This window comes from Pleurodeles waltl, chromosome 7 (genome assembly GCF_031143425.1).
Source record: "Pleurodeles waltl isolate 20211129_DDA chromosome 7, aPleWal1.hap1.20221129, whole genome shotgun sequence".
Classification (NCBI taxonomy): Eukaryota; Metazoa; Chordata; class Amphibia; order Caudata; family Salamandridae; genus Pleurodeles; species Pleurodeles waltl.
Window position 1 is genome coordinate 170,310,869 of NC_090446.1, and position 17,621 is coordinate 170,328,489.

The following is a 17,621-nucleotide window of genomic DNA, read 5'->3' on the forward strand; positions in this document are numbered from 1 at the left end:
ATCCACACAGGACCGGAGAGGAGGAGATGCGTGGAAAACCGGGAGGTGTGCGTTGGTTTCCCCGGAACACACACAGGCGATGCGTCAATGTTTTTTCATGCAGCAAGGGCTTTGCATCGATTTCCGGCACGCAGGCTTGGATCCTCTTCGGGTTGCGGGGTATGTGGACGCCCCGAGGATGATGCAGAGAAATACCGGGCATGCAGAATAAAGTCACAGGAACTGCGTCGATCCGGTGGGCAATGCGGGGACATTTCTGTTGCACGCCAGGCGCTGCTTCGATTCTTCTCACAGGAAGTCAGGCTGCGTCATTCTGGGTCAGCAATACATCAATCCAGTGGGCCGTGACTCGAAGTTCCGGTTGCAACGCTGGTGCTGTGTGGATATTCACTCGGGGAGCCAGGCTGCGTCGTTCCTATTCGGCGTGCAGTGATTATCTCACCGCAGGGTGGCTGTGCGTCAATTGTGGCAGGTTGTGCTTCGATTTTAGCTGCACAGGGAGTTATTTTCAGAGATGATGTATTTTTGGCCCTGAGACTTCAGGAAAGAGGAGGCAAGCTCAATCCAAGCCCTTGGAGAGCACTTCTCAGCAGAGCCAGCCATAGGGCAGAAAGGCAGCAGGGCAACGGCAGGGCAGCAGTCCTTTGCAGAAAAGCAGTCAGGTGAATCATTTGGGCAGCCAGGCAGCTCCGCTTAGCAGGTTGTAGGTTCTGGTTCAGAGTTTCTTTCCCAGTAGGTATCTTGACAAGAAGTGTTTGAGTTGGTAGGGTCAGGAGCCCAAGTGTGCCTTTGAAGTGGGGGAGACTTCAAAGAGTGACTTAGAAGTGCACATGGTCCCCTTTCAGTTCCATTCTGTCTGCCAGGGCCCCAGTAGGGGGTTTGGCAATCCATTGTGTGAGGGGAGGCCACTGTCCTTTGACATGAAAGTGTCAGGCTCCCACCCTCCCAGCACAGGAAGACCCATTTAGTATGCAGATGTGTGCAGGTGTGACTGAGCATCCTGTGTTTGGGGTTGTCTGAGTGAAATGCACAAGGGAGCAGTGAACTAACCCAGCCAGATGTGGATTGTAAGGCAGAGAAGGATTTAAGTGCAGAGAAATACTCAATTTCCAAAAGTGGCATTTCTAAAATAGTAATATTAAATCCAAATTCACCAGTCAGCAGGATTTTGTATTACCATTCTGGCCATACTAAATATGACCTTGTTGCTCCTTTCAGATCAGAATCTACCACTCAAACAGTATATGAGGGTAGCCCTAATGTTAGCCTATGAAAGGGGCAGGCCTCACACCATTGAAAAACAAGTATAGGAGTTTTACACTACCAGGACAGGTAACCTACACGGGTACATGTCCTGCCATTTCCCTACATAGTACCCTGCACTATGGGTTACCTGGGTCCTACCCTAGGTGTGACTTATATGTAGAAAAGGGAGAGTTTAAGGCTTGGCAAGTACTTCTAAATGCCAAGTTGAATTGGCAGTGAAACTGCACACAGAGGCCTTGCAATGGAAGGCCTGAGACATGGTTAGGGGGCTACTTATGTGAGTGGCACAATCAGTGCTGCAGGCCGACTAGTAGCATTTAACTTACAGGCCCTGGGCACATGTAGTGCACTTTCACTAGGGACTTATAAGTAAATTAAATAAGCCAATTGGGTATGAGCCAATGTCACCATGTTTAAAGTGAGAGAGCAGATGCACTTTAGCACTGGTTAGTAGTGGTAAAGTGCACAGAGACCTAAAACCAGCAAAAACAGCATCAAAAAGTGGAGGGAGGCAGGCAAAAAGTTGAGGGTGACCACCCTTAGGCTGTCAGTCTAACAGTAGGCAATGAGCATTTTACCAGTGTTCTAAATGTTGGGGGGAAATATACATGGTAGCATCAATGGTGGCATTAAGATATAGGGCTTTATTACACCTTTGCCGGTCTGACCGTCGGACCACCAGTACTTCTGTAGGGAGGCAGCTGCCGCGCCGGCAGCCTTCCCACCACCATATTATGACTTCCCTGCTGGGCTGGCACACTCGAAATGCGCATTGTCTGCCATTGCAGACAGTACGCACTCGGATTGTGATGGCAAGGGGGGGCTGCACTGCCCACAACATGGTGTTGGGCATTGCAGGGGCCCCCTCTTTTGGCCTCATTCCTGCCTTCCTGCGGCTTTTTCATGGCGATGTCCCGGCCATGAAAAGGCTGGCAGAAAGTCAAGTCGTGATCAGCAATGTAGGCACCGCTGTGCTTGACTATGACTTCCACTGCCGCCAGCCCATTGGGATCCATGATCCTGACGGTGACCGCCAGGCTCATAATCTGGTGGTGGGACCGCTAAGATTGCAGTGGTCGAAATGTCACCTTGTGTACAGCAGTCTCAGGTCTGCTGTACTTGTAATCAGGTCCTAAATCTTTTTACAGTTTCTTACAGACCAGTTACTTCATCTCAAAAATTCCATTTTAGTTTAATACAGTTTTCACATAAAAAGGACAGGCAAATTTCCCGCTAAAACCAAAGATCTCCGATGATACAGAAGACCACACATACCATGTCCCTTCCAGAACGAGAACATCTGTGCTTAATTTAAGTCATAAACACAGTGTTTTACTGCCTTTAATTACATTATAAATCTTATGAAAACAATTGGTAGAATGTAGAATTAAGGCAAGAAGCTGAATGTTTGTTGTCCGTTATTTAGGGCAAATCATTTGAGAGAGGGATGTGCAGAATTTGTATTTCTTACTAACCCTACCCCCTCCCAAAAAAATCTTTTTTAAGTATTTCAGGCCAGCAGAAACCTCCCTGATGCACTATGGGGCAAACATTTTTAGCCATTTGCCAAACTGAAGGAACCTTGCAGAGCCGAGCAGAGCAGGAGTGGTAGGAACAAATGCAGAGCAGTTTAAAATGTGAGCCTGACTAAAACATCCCTGCAACCTTTGTTTTTTAAGTGAATTTCTATGTTTTTTTAATTCTATTTCCTAACTATAATGTTCCGGTAATCTTTCTTTTTTTCAGTGACTTTCTATGCTTTTTAACATAAAAATTATTTTCATTACTACACGTTAATCCAACTACTGCCACGCACGACCTGTGGCCAACTCCCTATGACCAGTCAACATTGCACCGCACACCACCTTTGGCCGTGCGTGGTGGGGTTGACCACAGGGACTGGGGCCACGCAACTCACCCCGAATGCAATGAAACAATTGACCTGGGGAGGTGGTGGTCCGTGGGGCTTCAATAATTTTTATTTTGTACATGCCCCAGAGACTTGGTTCACTCAGAGACTTCATTTAAACAAGCGCGAAGGACCGCACTTGTTTTTTTTTGTTGGATCCGCTGTGACTCCCCGTGAAAACTTTAAAAAATGCTTTTTTACTCCCGTGGGATCCCTCTGAGAGCCCGCCACCAGAGCTAAGGGGTCAGGGTGTTCTTACACTGGCCATTTTTCTTTCTTAATCTTTTTTGTGAGGCCCCATGTATACAAATTAGTTTTTTCCTCAATTTCTCAAAAACTACTGAATGGATTTACACAAAATAACAAAAAAGTCTCTTTCTGGACCAAGAGCTAACTTTCTGCCAAATTTGGTGTAATTTCGTTCAGTGGTTTATGCGCTATTCCGGTTCAAAATCGCTATGAAAAAATGCCTGGCGAAAAAGTGTTTTGGGACCACCCCTTTTTCTCGGCTGCTGCTTGACTAGTCATCCCAAAGGTTTCCAGACAGAAGCTGAAGTGAATGCTATCTTTTTGGAAATTCCAAGACGATTCATCAAACAGCACCAAAGTTATCAGCAAAACAAAAAAACGTACTTTCTATAGAAACGTATTTGGCTCCTAAATATATATATTCCTGTAAGTTCCTTCAACAGATTGGCCAATGCACTCTGGTAAACTAATTCATTTTACCCAAAAGTTAGAAAATGATTCCAGGGAGGGACAAGACATCCATAGATAGGCAGCAAAAATATTGGCAGAACTACAAATGAATAGCCAAAATAATATTTAGAGTGATCTGATGGCTAAAAACTAGTTAGATCGTACATACTTTCTAATAAAACGACGAGTTTCAAAGAGAGAACTAAGACACTACAAGGTATTTTGACAAGAAACAAAGAAAGGACATTGTACTCCACTTAGATGTGCACTATGGCAAAATACATTGATCGAATGACAAAAGTTTTAGATAGATAGATAGATAGATAGATAGATAGATAGATAGATAGATAGATAGATAGATAGATAAAGTGAAGGTGTGGAATCTGAAACGGAGAGGATCATCAAATGAAAGACAGGAAAAGAAGATAGAAGAGAGAATTGCAACCGACTGAAAGATAAAAAATACAGTGAAAGTGAAATAGAAAAGAGAGAAAGATGTGGAGCAATAAAGAGAAAATGAAAGAAAGAAATTATGCAGAAGGAGCTAGAGGAAGAGAGGTGTTAGAGGATGAAAGAGAGAAAAAATTAGGGGGTGAAAGTAAAAGAGTTTTAGGGCGTGGAGACAAAAATACAGCAAAAACAAAGTCAGACATAAGAAAGCGAAAAGAGAGAGAGAAGCTGATGAAGATGTGGAGAAAGGGAAGAAAAGGAAGAAAGGGAAGATAATACAAAATGAAAGAGAGGAGAACCTAGAAGAGAGAGATAAGAGAAAACGTGACAGAGAAAAAAAGAGAGCCACAAAGGAAAGAGATGTGCGACAGAGACAGCGAAAGAGAGGGAAGGAGAGGGGGGAGATAGAGAGAGAACGCTGCGGAAGAGACGGGGAGGGGAGAGAGACAGAGACAGAGAGAGACGGAGTACCAAGGGGATCTAGGTATTGCTGAGAGGCATCGACCAAGAGCCCGCCCATACCGCGGTTTGTATGACACAGATGTCTCACGCTTTTTAAAGAACAAATATGCGCAGATGCACAGTTTCATGGTTTTAATATCCGAAAGGTAGCAGACGAGACAAACAATGTGTTCATCTTCAGAACCCCCCCCACAACTCATGGAACATTCCGAGAATTACTCCTGTCGAGTTTGGAAGGTGAAGCGTGCTTTCGAAGAGTACTGGAGCTGAGCATGCGCGTGGATAGAAGGCACTGGGTAGGGGGCGCGGGCCTCTGCTATTTGTTGAAATTCTGATTGAAAATGCTAGACGTGAAGCAAAAAACAAATGTTATCGCTTCCCTCAGCCTCTGCCCTCTTGCCCCCGGCCCTCTGCTGCTCCCCTGCCACGATGGGTTGTTGACATTCTCTGAGTGACAGAGGCCGCCAGCCATGTGAGGTGGAGGGGGTGAACACTCTCGAGCTGGTTTTAATTTTATTTCAACAAAATATGGGGGGCTGGGGGCTCGCCTCCCACCTAAAGTGAGTGTGTGTTTAGCTGTGAGGAGTGGTGCACACATTTTGTAACAGTGAAACACATTGTGCAGTTTCCCTCGGGATCTCAATGAGTAGGTTTTCAGAGTCGGGAAGAGCTGGCTATCTCTGGTGATTATCCAACCCATCCATCCACCATACATCTCAACTCACCCTCATCTGGAGGCGGTCACCCTCCGGGGCTCCTCTTCACCCTTCAAACATGCAAAATACCTCCCAACATCCACACACCCATCAGGACCATCCCAGCGCTGCTCCGGTTTAGGAAAGAACTGAAGACACCAGAGCAGGGGTCTTCAACCTTTTCTATACTAAGAGCTACTTATGAGAAACTCCTCGTCGGCTACTGTTAATATTATTAGTGCTGTAATAGTGACCAGCGATCGGTATCAGACAGCTGATCACACAAATTACATTAGTGACTACCATATGCAAGAATCACCAGCAGTGATCACCTCAGGCGTAGTTCCCAGCAGTAATGTTAAAAAAACTATGTTAGTGTGGAATGGCTCTACATGTGTAATACCTAAAGCCATAGCTTCAGCACTGCTGGCACTAAAGTAATACTCTCAGTAGTAAGTCTTCCCAAGGCTGCATGATTTATATCTCCAATATCAGCTTTAAATATATTTTGGTAATTCAACATTATCTTTTAAAAAATCTCAGTTTGTGAGTTCTGAACATATACACATTTCAGTTTAAAAAGCACACATTCTAATATTGGTATAGATATATTAATTCAACCAAATGAAAACTTCTAATTTAGTTGGCTTTGCCGCACACAGGAGAGCTACGGGCAGGTAGCTGGAGAGCTACCAGTAGCTCACGAGCTACTTGCTGGAGATGCCTTTTCTAAACCTTCCTCACAACCTCCAAACAAATTTCATTGCATACGAGTCCAGGTGACGCACCCTGCAAATCCACTACTCACCGGTCTTGGAGCCTGGAATGGTTGAGAGGTACAGTTCTAGTCTACTCCTTGCAACAAAAATTAATGTTGGAAGCATTTGAAAGAAAAATGGCCATCACTATAACTCTAAAATATAGCATGTGCCTTGTGTGAATGAGTGTAAGGATTCCCAGTTTTAGATGTATTGTCAGTAAACAATAAAATGGTCTCAGTTTTTCCCTGCAAATTAGCAATATGTAACAAAACTGCTCTCTCTCTCTCTGTATATATATATATATATATATATATATATATATATATATATATATATATATATGTGTGTGTGTGTGTGTGTGTGTGTATATGTTTAAGAGTTTAAGCAGTTATGCATAGAGCGAACTAAGCACACCATGATTCAGAGTGATTTATATCAAAGTAAAGCAACTATGCACATAATATCTAAATTACATATTCTGTCTACAGGTACTTCTATGGATGAGGAAAGTTTATAATCCTGTGGCAAATTTATGTGAAGTTGGTGCTTTTTATACATCTCTGGGCACTGAGGGGTAAAAGTTATGGCACAAAGATTTTTACAGCAAATTCTTGCTTAAGTTTTTTTTAACCTTTTTTGTAGCAAAATACACTATAGTTGAATTTTACAATCACTCTTTCACAAAGTGGGTGGACGTTACGTTGCCCAACTATGCGCATTTTTTATGTGCGTATCTATATACCTATCAATATCTATATACACAGATCTATATCCACACCTCTCTCTCTGTATATATATATATGTATATATATATATATATATATATATGCGTGTGTGTGTGTGTGTGTATGTATGTGTGTGTGATATAGATAGATAGATAGATAGATAGATAGATAGATAGATAGATAGATAGATAGATAGATAGATAGATAGATCGATCTGCATGTGTCTACACGGATGAGTCATACGTCGCACTGGTTAATGGTCCTGTAATTCACAGCTGTCACACTGCACAGAACACTTAGAACCCTTAACAGGCTACTACAGAATACAATCTCACAATTCTGCTTACTGTCCTGGTGAGATAAAACCCATGTGGCCACGTCCAACAGTTAATTAACTAACTCATTAATACACCTACACATTCTTTTAAAGTGCCCTCAACCCGAAGGTGTCAGTGTCACCAGGAACCTTATTTCTCCTGTAGACTCACAGTTTAAATCAACATGTTATTTATGTGTTGGTGTTGGTATAGAGTGTGGTTTAAATTTGATTTTGCATGTAATTAAAATCGTGTGTTTTGTACCAAACACAGAGTTATAATTATTAGCCTGCTATAAGTACTAATTAGTTGAAAGTAGCGAATAAATAACACGTTGTTGCCTAATCGTGAACTTTGCCAGTGGATGGAAGAAGATGGTTTTCCTTTTTTTGAAGTTTCAGTTTTCAAACATGTCTTTCACCAGTAGGTTCTGACACCTGACAGCTGTTTACATTTCACTAGACATTGAATACTGATCTGACAGCTAAAACCATTTATAAGTGGGTTTGTTTACAGTACGGGAGGACTGACCTGCGCAGGTAACAAAGGGACCCGATTGACTGGTGAGCAACCCACTAAGGGAACCATGCGACTGGAGCTACCTCACAAATGAGTCTGCGCACAGAGCATGTTTACTGCAGCACACTCATACTACTGGCTGTTTGAGTGTGCTTTAAAATAATGTAAGTGAATAGAAAGTCACTGCACAACTGGAAAATTCTGAAAATACAGATGGTTGTTAGAAACAGAGAGCATTATGCATAAAAGCGTGATAATCAGATAAATAATCCTAGGTACTGCATTTATGCGTATTCAGACACAATCCTTATGTACCAAAAGACATGTATAGTGAGGGCAAAAAGGAACACTGGACCCATTTGATGGGGCAGTTTCACCACCAATAGCTATGCAACTAATAGTCAAGGGTCACATTTATGCATTCACAGCCTGCGTGAAATGGCCTATCAATGTACTGGCGTATAAGGCCAATCACAAAAGTTATTTCACATTTCTTCTTCCTACGCCAGCCCTTTGAGGTGACCTTGTGGTGGCATAACATGCTAAACATATAATCAATTTAACATAACACGCCACAGCACAAGATAATAACCTATAACATAACACTTTAAACATGTGTTTACATGTGGTCCCTGCCACATCCTGTTTTTTTTTCTTTTTCTAGTGTCTACCCATTCATTTTATTGCGTCTATTATCAAACACACATGAGATAGGTCAACGGGTTAAGCGCACACTGCTGAGACTGAAGTTCTGCACTTAGATAACAGGTTTCCCAAAATGATGGATGTAACCTCAGCCCTTCATCCTTCCGAGGTACATAACCTTCAGTGGTAGTGTCCTGTACATGGATACTCTGTCTTACAGTATGGTTCCTCCTCATCAACTGTGGAACATTACTACTGTCAGATGGAGGGGCGGCTATTACCTGAAGGAAAATTACTGTTATCGGCGAAACTACCGTGACGTTTCTTTGGTCCTAAAAAAAGGATAATGAGAGAAGAATTGTTAAAAAAAAAAAAAAAGTTGAGGGAAAATAGAAGAGTGAAAGCAAACAGGCCATCGGAATTTTAAAAACCTGGACAGAGAAGGTGAAGCATGTGTTGTTGGTGTTAGAGCAAAATCAGAGCCAGAAAACCGAAGGATTTCAAAGCTATAGACAGCACTGACAAGGAGGGCGAGGCGGCCCTGCCTGTTCGAGTGCTTCACTCATCCGCTACACATACGATCTATTGCCCTCACTGCCCCGTATTTATCAACGTCTGGACGGGTGTTGGTCTGATGCAACACAATTTAGTGCTGCAACGTGGTCCTTTACAACTGCTACCAGATTAACTCTGCGTTTTGAATTGCGTTGCGCTAAGTTGTGGCCCGTGAACGCTCGTGCAAAACGTTAACAAATAATGGTATTTTAAGGTGTCAACAGGCTCCCAGGAGTATTTTGTCTACTTCGTTTTTGTACAGCCAAATAAAGTACATGACTGAAGTAAGTGTATGTTTATTAACCATTCAGATAATTCAGGAATTCAAGAGGTCAACGTGGCAGCCTAAAAAAAAGACGCATCCACAAAAGCAGGGTTTTTTCGATTTCCATGATTGCAGTGCATTAATTGAGAGGTCTCTGGTTGCTTCACGATGTCCCAAACAAGAACCAGGCCACCGTTTAGCAAGGTCACAACACTTTCGTTTTCTGTGCCCGCACCTCTCAGAAGCAGGCAGGTGCGGTCAGAGTGAATACTTGTCATATGGCACAAACTCTGCACGAAGGATTAAAAGAGCCGGTGCAACCTTTTGTACAAGTTTGCTGCTTCTACACGCACACACACTGGCCCAAACAGTATGTGTTCCAAGGTCAAATGCAGGCCTCGCACGTTCCACGCTATGTGTGGTGTATTTTGATAGCAATAAATAACAAAACAAATCTCCACTTTACAAACGTCAAAAATGTGACTCATTTGGTTAGTCATTTTTAATAAACAGCAACATTGTGCAAGATCACTATGCCCGGTTTGTTTATTTAATGACTTTATGAATGGACTGATATTTCTTTGCAACGGTCTGTTACATGTGTTAAGAAAAGGTTTCACAAACCATTTTTATTTTGCTATACAAAACATAGCTTTATGGACTGAGACGATTTTTGTTTGCTCCTTTCTGCTGTACACAGGTGCAAAATAGTTTGACACCAATTTGTCTTGGTTTACGCACCAGTATAAAGTTTGTGTATTATGACCCCAGAGCTCCATGTATTCAATTTCGTTAAACAATGACAGTTTCCAAATTAGATAACAGCATGTTTATAAGTACCTGCTGGCGTGTAATGTAGTTGTGAAATGCTGGCTGTGCTTGGTGGTGTGTCACCCCTAACATGAGGCGACTTGGACCTTATGTCGACATGTTTTTTGCAGTAGTTATGAGAATTAACTAGATGACCTCAAATTGCTTGTGGACGTGATGTCTTCCTTCTTTCAGCCTGGCCACGTGCCCCTGTTGTATCAGGGACCTTCAGGTGGCTTTACTTTTCAGCCAGCAGTAAGCTTATCAGGGGGAAATCAAATCTACGTGACCCTGAATGCAAAGTAGTATTAATTGGAAAGTAGAGTTTGATTGTGTAAAATCAGATCACTTATGGACATCTCTGATGGTTAGCTGAAAGGCCAGTAGAGCTTGAGGAATAATATTGTCCCAGCTGACAAATGGTTGATCATATCCAAAACCTACTGTCCTTTTAATGTCACAACCAGCATGAAAAACTTATAAATCCAAATAAGGCAGTAACAATCTGCTCAAAAGCTGGGTCTAGATGGATGTGCCACACGAGATGTGGGTAACGACCACCTTGTAGGCAGTAACATCCACATGCTTTGGACTCTGCATTCTGATGAATTTTCTCTCAGTGTTGCTGTCTCCAAGCTGAGTACATTTTCCATACAAGTTGTGACATTAATGGAGCTGATTCTCGTCAAGAGCCAAGCCTTGTGGAATACAAGCCATCCCTGGCAAGGGGTTCGTTACTTTCAATCTTCCAATGCCCGTGCTCAGTTTCCAATCAGTCCTGCAGCTTTTCTGAGCTTGGCATTGTTAGTGGCTGCTCATATGGCTGGGGACTCCAGAACACCATGCTACCAGAATATCGAGGCTAAAATATTGAGAACCAAAATATTGCGAAGGTACCTGCATGTAGGTAAGTATTGGTTTACTTTACACCTTGCTTAACTCCATTTATATTTACCTTGATGATACATAAATCTCCTCTAGGCAAATAAATGTGGAATTAAGACTAGCCAATTGATACTTTTTTTTACCAGTATGCACTAACCTCGATATTTTAGTCCTCGATACTTGCGCCACAATATTTTGGAAATGTTTTGGCTGTTGTCAACATTTTGACAAACAATTGCTGTTTTGGGGCTATATACTGCGTACAATATCGTGCAACAGCTAGGTAAATGAATGCTAGAGAAAAGCAAATTTAATAAATCACATACATTTGTTTGTGTTGGTGTTCTTTTTCACATCCACTATACTTTTTCACATTAATGTGTTTATTTTGCATGGGGATTCCAGTTGAACAATTATGAAAAGACGTTGATTTGATCCATTTGTGGCATCTGGTCGCCTGGACATCTATTCATTGAAGTTGACCACATATAACCAGGGGGAAAACACATGGTGAATTGTACTTATTAGTTGATAAAAGCTGAAACCAACACTCCCTAAAAATACAACTATCAAATTCAGAAACCAGTTCCAAAATACAGATGGATTCAATCGCAATTTGCACCGGAGGGGGGGGGGGGGGGGGGGGGGGGATCAAACTGGAGGGTTAACAAAGAAAAGTAAAAGATGAATGACACTTTTTTGCTCTCTGAACTTAAAGTGAACAATCGGTCTTACTCTGATGGTGGACCTCTTGACACTCAGTGGTGTCCCTCCATGCTATAAAGTAGTGCACAAAATCATTCCTCAAAAGGACAAGCTATTTGGATTTGAAAAGTAGTTTTACAAAATGTTTTCCTTCCCAACATCCGAGCACAGACTACTTTGTGTTGTCAGATTTTGCAAACTTTCAAAAAATAAAGACCCCTCCCCCAACAGCCAATCAGACACTGCCACCTAATGTGTTTTTTATATTCCTCCAACTGCGCAATAGGTAGCTAAAACTTCATACAGAAAGGCAGGTCAGCCTGTAGATTGGTAATAATCCCTTCAGTAGGTGTCAGCACCTCCCTCCAAGTCTTGGTGGCACGGCATTCTCGCTACAATGCCAATGCAATTATGCCACACCTAATTAGGGTTTATCTTCACCTGATTAAAACATGGAGCTGGTTAAACACCTTCTGACGAGTTAAGATCTGCAAACAAAGCCAGAAGGCATTGTCTGTGCTGAAGGACCCACAGCCCCTCAATTGACTTTTAATTGGGGCCTGCAGCCCGCACTGCAGCGCACAAAGAGATGCCAGCTCTGTTTGGGGCAGGGGTCTCCCTTTGTCAACAGTGCGGTGTTTGCTAAGCTCCCAGGAAAACTCTTCTTCGGGTTAAGCGCGGATAAGTTTGTTTTACAAAACCCGCCAATTTAAGTTTGACAACACAGAGGCTTAGAAGTTTTTTTTCTCAGAAACAAATCACATTCGACTCATTTGCTGTTCTTTAGCCGGCGTATTTGTTGCCCTAGAAACCTGCGACGACAAAGTACACCATGAATTAAAAATTACATTTTATATTTAAAAAGAGAGCGCTATAGTGACTCCAGGGTAATAGATGACAGCATTTGGCGCGCAGTCGTTAAATGATTTGACAGGAAAATTTGAAGCAGATCCTTTTAATTCTCCAACGTTCCCTTCCTAACTGTCTATTCCCCAGTTACTAAATACTTTATATATAACTGACGTTTTACAGTAACCATACTATGTGTTAATAGGGTGTATAGCAATTTTATATCTACTTCCTTATTAACACACCCTGGGAACACTTGCTTCCAGGTTGAAAATTATGTAGTTTGTTTAACTAAAATCTAATTGCTTTGAAATTGCGCGAAGCAGCGTTTGGCAGGCATTGCCACTTGCTTCAACAGAAGAACATTTAAATGTATGTAGTATGTTATACGGAAAATAAATCAGAACCTAGAATTTCTAGTACTGTTGTTAACAAAAAAATACATTGGAATTAACGAGTTTAAAAGTTGATTTTTAATTTTATTTCATGTACAATGATTTTCAGCGCAGGGTTTTCCCCATTTGAGTTAAGGCCTGTGGAGCTGTCACGAGTTGCACTTAAAAGAGTTAAGAAAAATACTATTAGTCAGAATTATTACTGCTCTACCTGGAGCGCGCTGAAAAGAGTCGCAGTTGCTCGCAGTATTTCTGAACTAAATAAACAGGCCTATGCATGCGCATGCCCAGGTCTACGCACGCGCTTTAAACGTACGCACGCTCCGTGCACGCACTCAGCGTTTAACCAGGCGCTGGCTCAACAAGCAGTGAAGCAAGGGAGGGACCTTAGAATGGAAAGAATAAGGCGCTTTATGCACGGCAAGCACTACAGATGAGCTGCTTTACTTGTTATTAGATTTGTGGGTAAAGTAGATATGAGGGCGTTAGAAAGTAGCAAAAACATTATAAATGTGTTAACTGTGTGGGGTTTACTGGGGAACGTACTAATTGTATTATAATTTGGCTGTATTCGGGTAAAAGGTGTGTATATTCCGCATTTAAGGACGGAGAATATTTAGTCTTCATGGTAACAAACGCTTTAATGTGCAGCCCCCCAAAATTATAAAACAAAAAGAAGCTAAACGGAGTGTGATATTAGTAATTGGCGCCTCTATAGCACACAGTCTGTCATTAATATGACACCACAGCGCTTTCCGGTACACACACCTAATGTCCGATGATTACAGCTGGCCCAACTCAAATATTGCTTGTCACATTGTTTTTCAGACCACTGTGTACACCGTAAACCACTGTGCTTGAACTGATGAGGCAGGTGTGTTTATAACGAAAGTCTGCGATTTGTACGGTTTGGTATAAGACAGTGGCGTAACAAAGGCCCCCGCGGTAAGTTGTAGGGGTGGGGGGGGGCGAGCTCCAGGGGGCCTTCAGTACAGCATCCTGGCCTGAGAGCTCCTGAGTGAGTATGGGGGGCTCCATGTTCTCTACAGGACCTCCCCCCCCAATCCTCGTTACCCCACTGACAATAGCGGTGTCAAACATACTCATTTGCACGACCGGGCCTACTGTTTAAACTTCAGCTTTGGGATTCGAAACCACGCGTTTCAGTCCCGCTTTGGCACGTAAGCATCAGGCCTGAGATTGTAGGCAAATTATTTTTTTGCCTCAGCCTTAAATTGTGAATGTGTGTGTGCTAAGGAGTCGACTGTTCCTACCGAGGCTCCTTTCTGCCGTCGGGGCTCAACGGGCAAGTCTTACCCAAATAATGACCAGCTCTTCGTTTTTTTATCCTTCTGCTGCAATTCACATGCCCTTTGTTAAATGTTTTGGGGTAAGGGTCCATTGTCACAAAGTCGTGTAAGAAATCTGAAAAATCCACATGATCATCTACAGACATAAACATTCACTAATGTATTTTACGTCGACTGCAGTTTGCAGCACCCATGCACGAGTTGTAGTCTAGTCCCGTGCTAAACAGGTATTCTTGGACCAGCCCCCTCCCAGTGCTTTGAATGAAGTACTACTGAGTACCTGCACTGTTCTTGATTTCAAAGTGAAAGCACCTGCACTTCTCAGCACTGCTTTAATGTATTTAAAGGAACAGCCCCGACACTTCCCGGAAGCAAACGTGCTCTAAACCGAGACTGCACTTGTGTTCACCCAAATAAGCACCAACCCCCACCTCCCCACCCCCTCCGTTCCACACAGCTGCACATTCTTCCCATCTAATTTAACTGTCCAATCTTTGGTACAAACATTTTAATACCACTTGCAGAGCTCATTTAATCTCTATAAACGTGTTTATTTCTCTGGTAATCACACCATTATGGCGGACATCTGCTCTTTACAAGTATATTGACGTGTTTTCCGACGCTGTCCATATTGTGATGGCATCATTAAACGTCAATGACTTTTAACACTAAATAGAACACATTGTAATGCAGATGATGATGGTGATAGCACTGTCTCCCTGCCCAGTAGCAAAGAATAGGGCTCTTTTATTAAACCATACGTAGATATCCATACGTAAATAGAACGTTATCAAATTGTAAATGGACTGTTCATTGGCTACCTAAAGTCAGCATTTCAGAAAGGTTGACGTGTCTCCGTGATGCAGACTGGCTCACACAACCAACACGGACTCGCTGTCAAGTCAGTGTAATAATCTTTGCACCTGCCCCCTCGCAAAGCGCCCCGAGGCGACTGGAAGCAGCCCGTGGCGCTTTACCGAAACCCTGCAACACATATAACACTCTAAAAAGGCATTCCGGTTATTAATTGAATGCGAATTAACGGAGTCATAAATGTAATTTACAAATAGGCGCACAATCGGTCTCGTGTGTACTTGTGCCGATGCTGTGGGCGTACTTTACGTTACCAATCACTAGAAGCAATCACGTGCAAATCAACCTGCCAGCCCCCTCGCCCCTCTTTCACTGAACACACATTTTGAGGTGTTCGGCTTTATCGGTTTTCGGTAGAAACCCGAGCTGAGCCAATCACATATACCTGGAGCCGAGTTGAATGCACTGCACTCATTGGCTGTTGGAGATAACAAACAATTGTAATACAACGCGTGTACATTCTAGCCGAAAGCAATAAAAACAATACGTGAGACCGAGCAGAGCCGCGAGCAACCTGCCTCCCCACCCCTGTCTGTACACTACTTGCGTTTATCTATAAATTACCAGCTTTTGTGAATGAAGCCATCACTAAAGGGAACAAAATGCCTAACTGGCTTTTGTTGGGCCAGTCTGTAAAATGGTGCCTTTGGTAAAAGATGAGATAATTGGAACTGTTACTGCATTCATCGTTTTTACAGATAATTTTACCAAAACACGCAGTCCTTTGATCTCTGAATTGTTGCACGAAATTACGTGTCCTGCTTAACTAGTTTCCTTCTACACTTTTGTGTATGTTCGGAAGTGTATGTTTGGTGGCGGTCTGTGATGTTGCCATCAATGAGCACTGTATGCCAAGTAGTGTAATGATCATTACATTGATTGCTATTTTTTATTACAGCCTCGTGCAGACATACAGTTTTGAACAATTGACTTTCACACCCAGTTTTTTGGGAAGACCATCATGGGTGCTGGGCGAAGTCTGAAGCGCACCCCACAGATCCACTATCGTGCACCTGCATTTAACAATAACACCTGAAGCACACTTTGCCACCTAAATACTAGTGAACTTCCCCAGTAGTGCCTCCCAGGTGTAACCTGAACATTAAATAATCCTCAAGCCTGCAAAACTACTAATTAGTAAAGGCAAAAACCCAATAGACAGACATGTTTCTCTCCTGTCACAAATACCTGCAACGTCGATATATCGCTAATTCACGTGCGCAGCCAGTGTTTGGAGCATGGACCCCGAGCACTAAAGGGTGGTTTTATTAAAAGTGATGCCGTTCACTTCGTGTCTCCGGGAAAAAAGCGTGGGGTGTGGGTTTAGCAGCCAACAGGAACACAGGGTCACCACAGCCCAACATTCAAAACAGATGGTGCCTCCGCGTGCCATTTAGGGAAAAAAAGCCGTATTTGTAAACAGTCGAAAGGACCGCTCACAGCCGGACTACCGCGCAAGCAGGGAACTCAAACGCACAGAGACAAAAAACTAAAACAAAACATACCTGCCATAAACCTCATACATTCATCCCTTCACTAGTGTGTCCTTTAAAACTGTTTTTACTCACTTTCAGTTGAAAAACAAAACAGGCAGTGTACACGTATGTGAATCGTGAAATGTTGCACCACGCGCTATAAACCTGTACTCACCACTGCCTTGAGGGAAGCGCTCCACGTTGTCTGCCTTCGCCGCTGCCCAGGTCACCGGGAAAACTGGCACTAAACACAAAAGTCTCAAACCACAGACTGGGCAGTCTTCCTCCACACAGAGCGCCGGAGAGGGTTACATAGCGCCTTAGGCTGGGAGAAAAAGCAGCACTTATGCTCTTTGTTTTGGGTTTTTGTTCACCCCACGAATGTAGATAGTAAATGGAAGGGGGTTAGATGACGGGGAGGAAGGGGGGTTCTTCGTCAGCCCGTTTTTCAGGTGTTTGTGGGTGTCTGCCGTCCGTGCTCCGAGCAGGGGAAGAGCCGGGACTCCTGCTGCTGAGGGGGAGGAAGGCGATGAAGATTGACTCCGCAGCAGGACTCGCGGAACCTGACCCAACGCTAGCCGGTTAACCCTTGCTGCGCCGGGGGAGCCCACAGATACTAGGAAGGACCCGGGAGTCTTTCTGGCACTGGGAAAGTGACATTCCACTGTCCGCGCCTTGCACTTCCACCCTCCCGTTCTGACGTCACTTTCTTGCACGTGGATTGGCCCGGAATAGAAAGTGATTAATTAAACGATATTTGAAGCTAACAAGTGGCAGTGGATACAAAAGCATCTATGGGAGATCAAAGGGTGCCAGGATTTAGTATCAAGACTCACTTTAAGCAGCTCTGGGCCCCTAGAGCGGGACAGAACCAGGTGGTGGGATTAAAGTATTTCCCAGCCCCGATTCATGCTCCACAATAAAAGTGCAGCCACTGGAATTATGCGGCAGGGGAGGGCCGAGTTATGCGGCAGTATCTAATTTGTGCAGCAAGAAAAAGGCAAATTGTACAGCACATTTTGAAGCAGTATTACTTCACAATTTTTTCATT

General features: G+C 43.2%; 1 protein-coding gene across 1 annotated transcript in view; it reads right to left on the reverse strand.

Moving 5' to 3' along the window:
- The window catches only part of EYA2 (EYA transcriptional coactivator and phosphatase 2), a 270,278-nt gene extending 253,017 nt beyond the window's left edge, over positions 1-17,261 (reverse strand). Inside the window, exon 1 of the mRNA XM_069243467.1 lies at positions 16,746-17,261. The gene's annotated coding sequence lies outside the window, so the exon portion shown is untranslated. The remainder of the gene's footprint in view (positions 1-16,745) is intronic.
- Between the last annotated feature and the right edge of the window lie 360 nt (positions 17,262-17,621).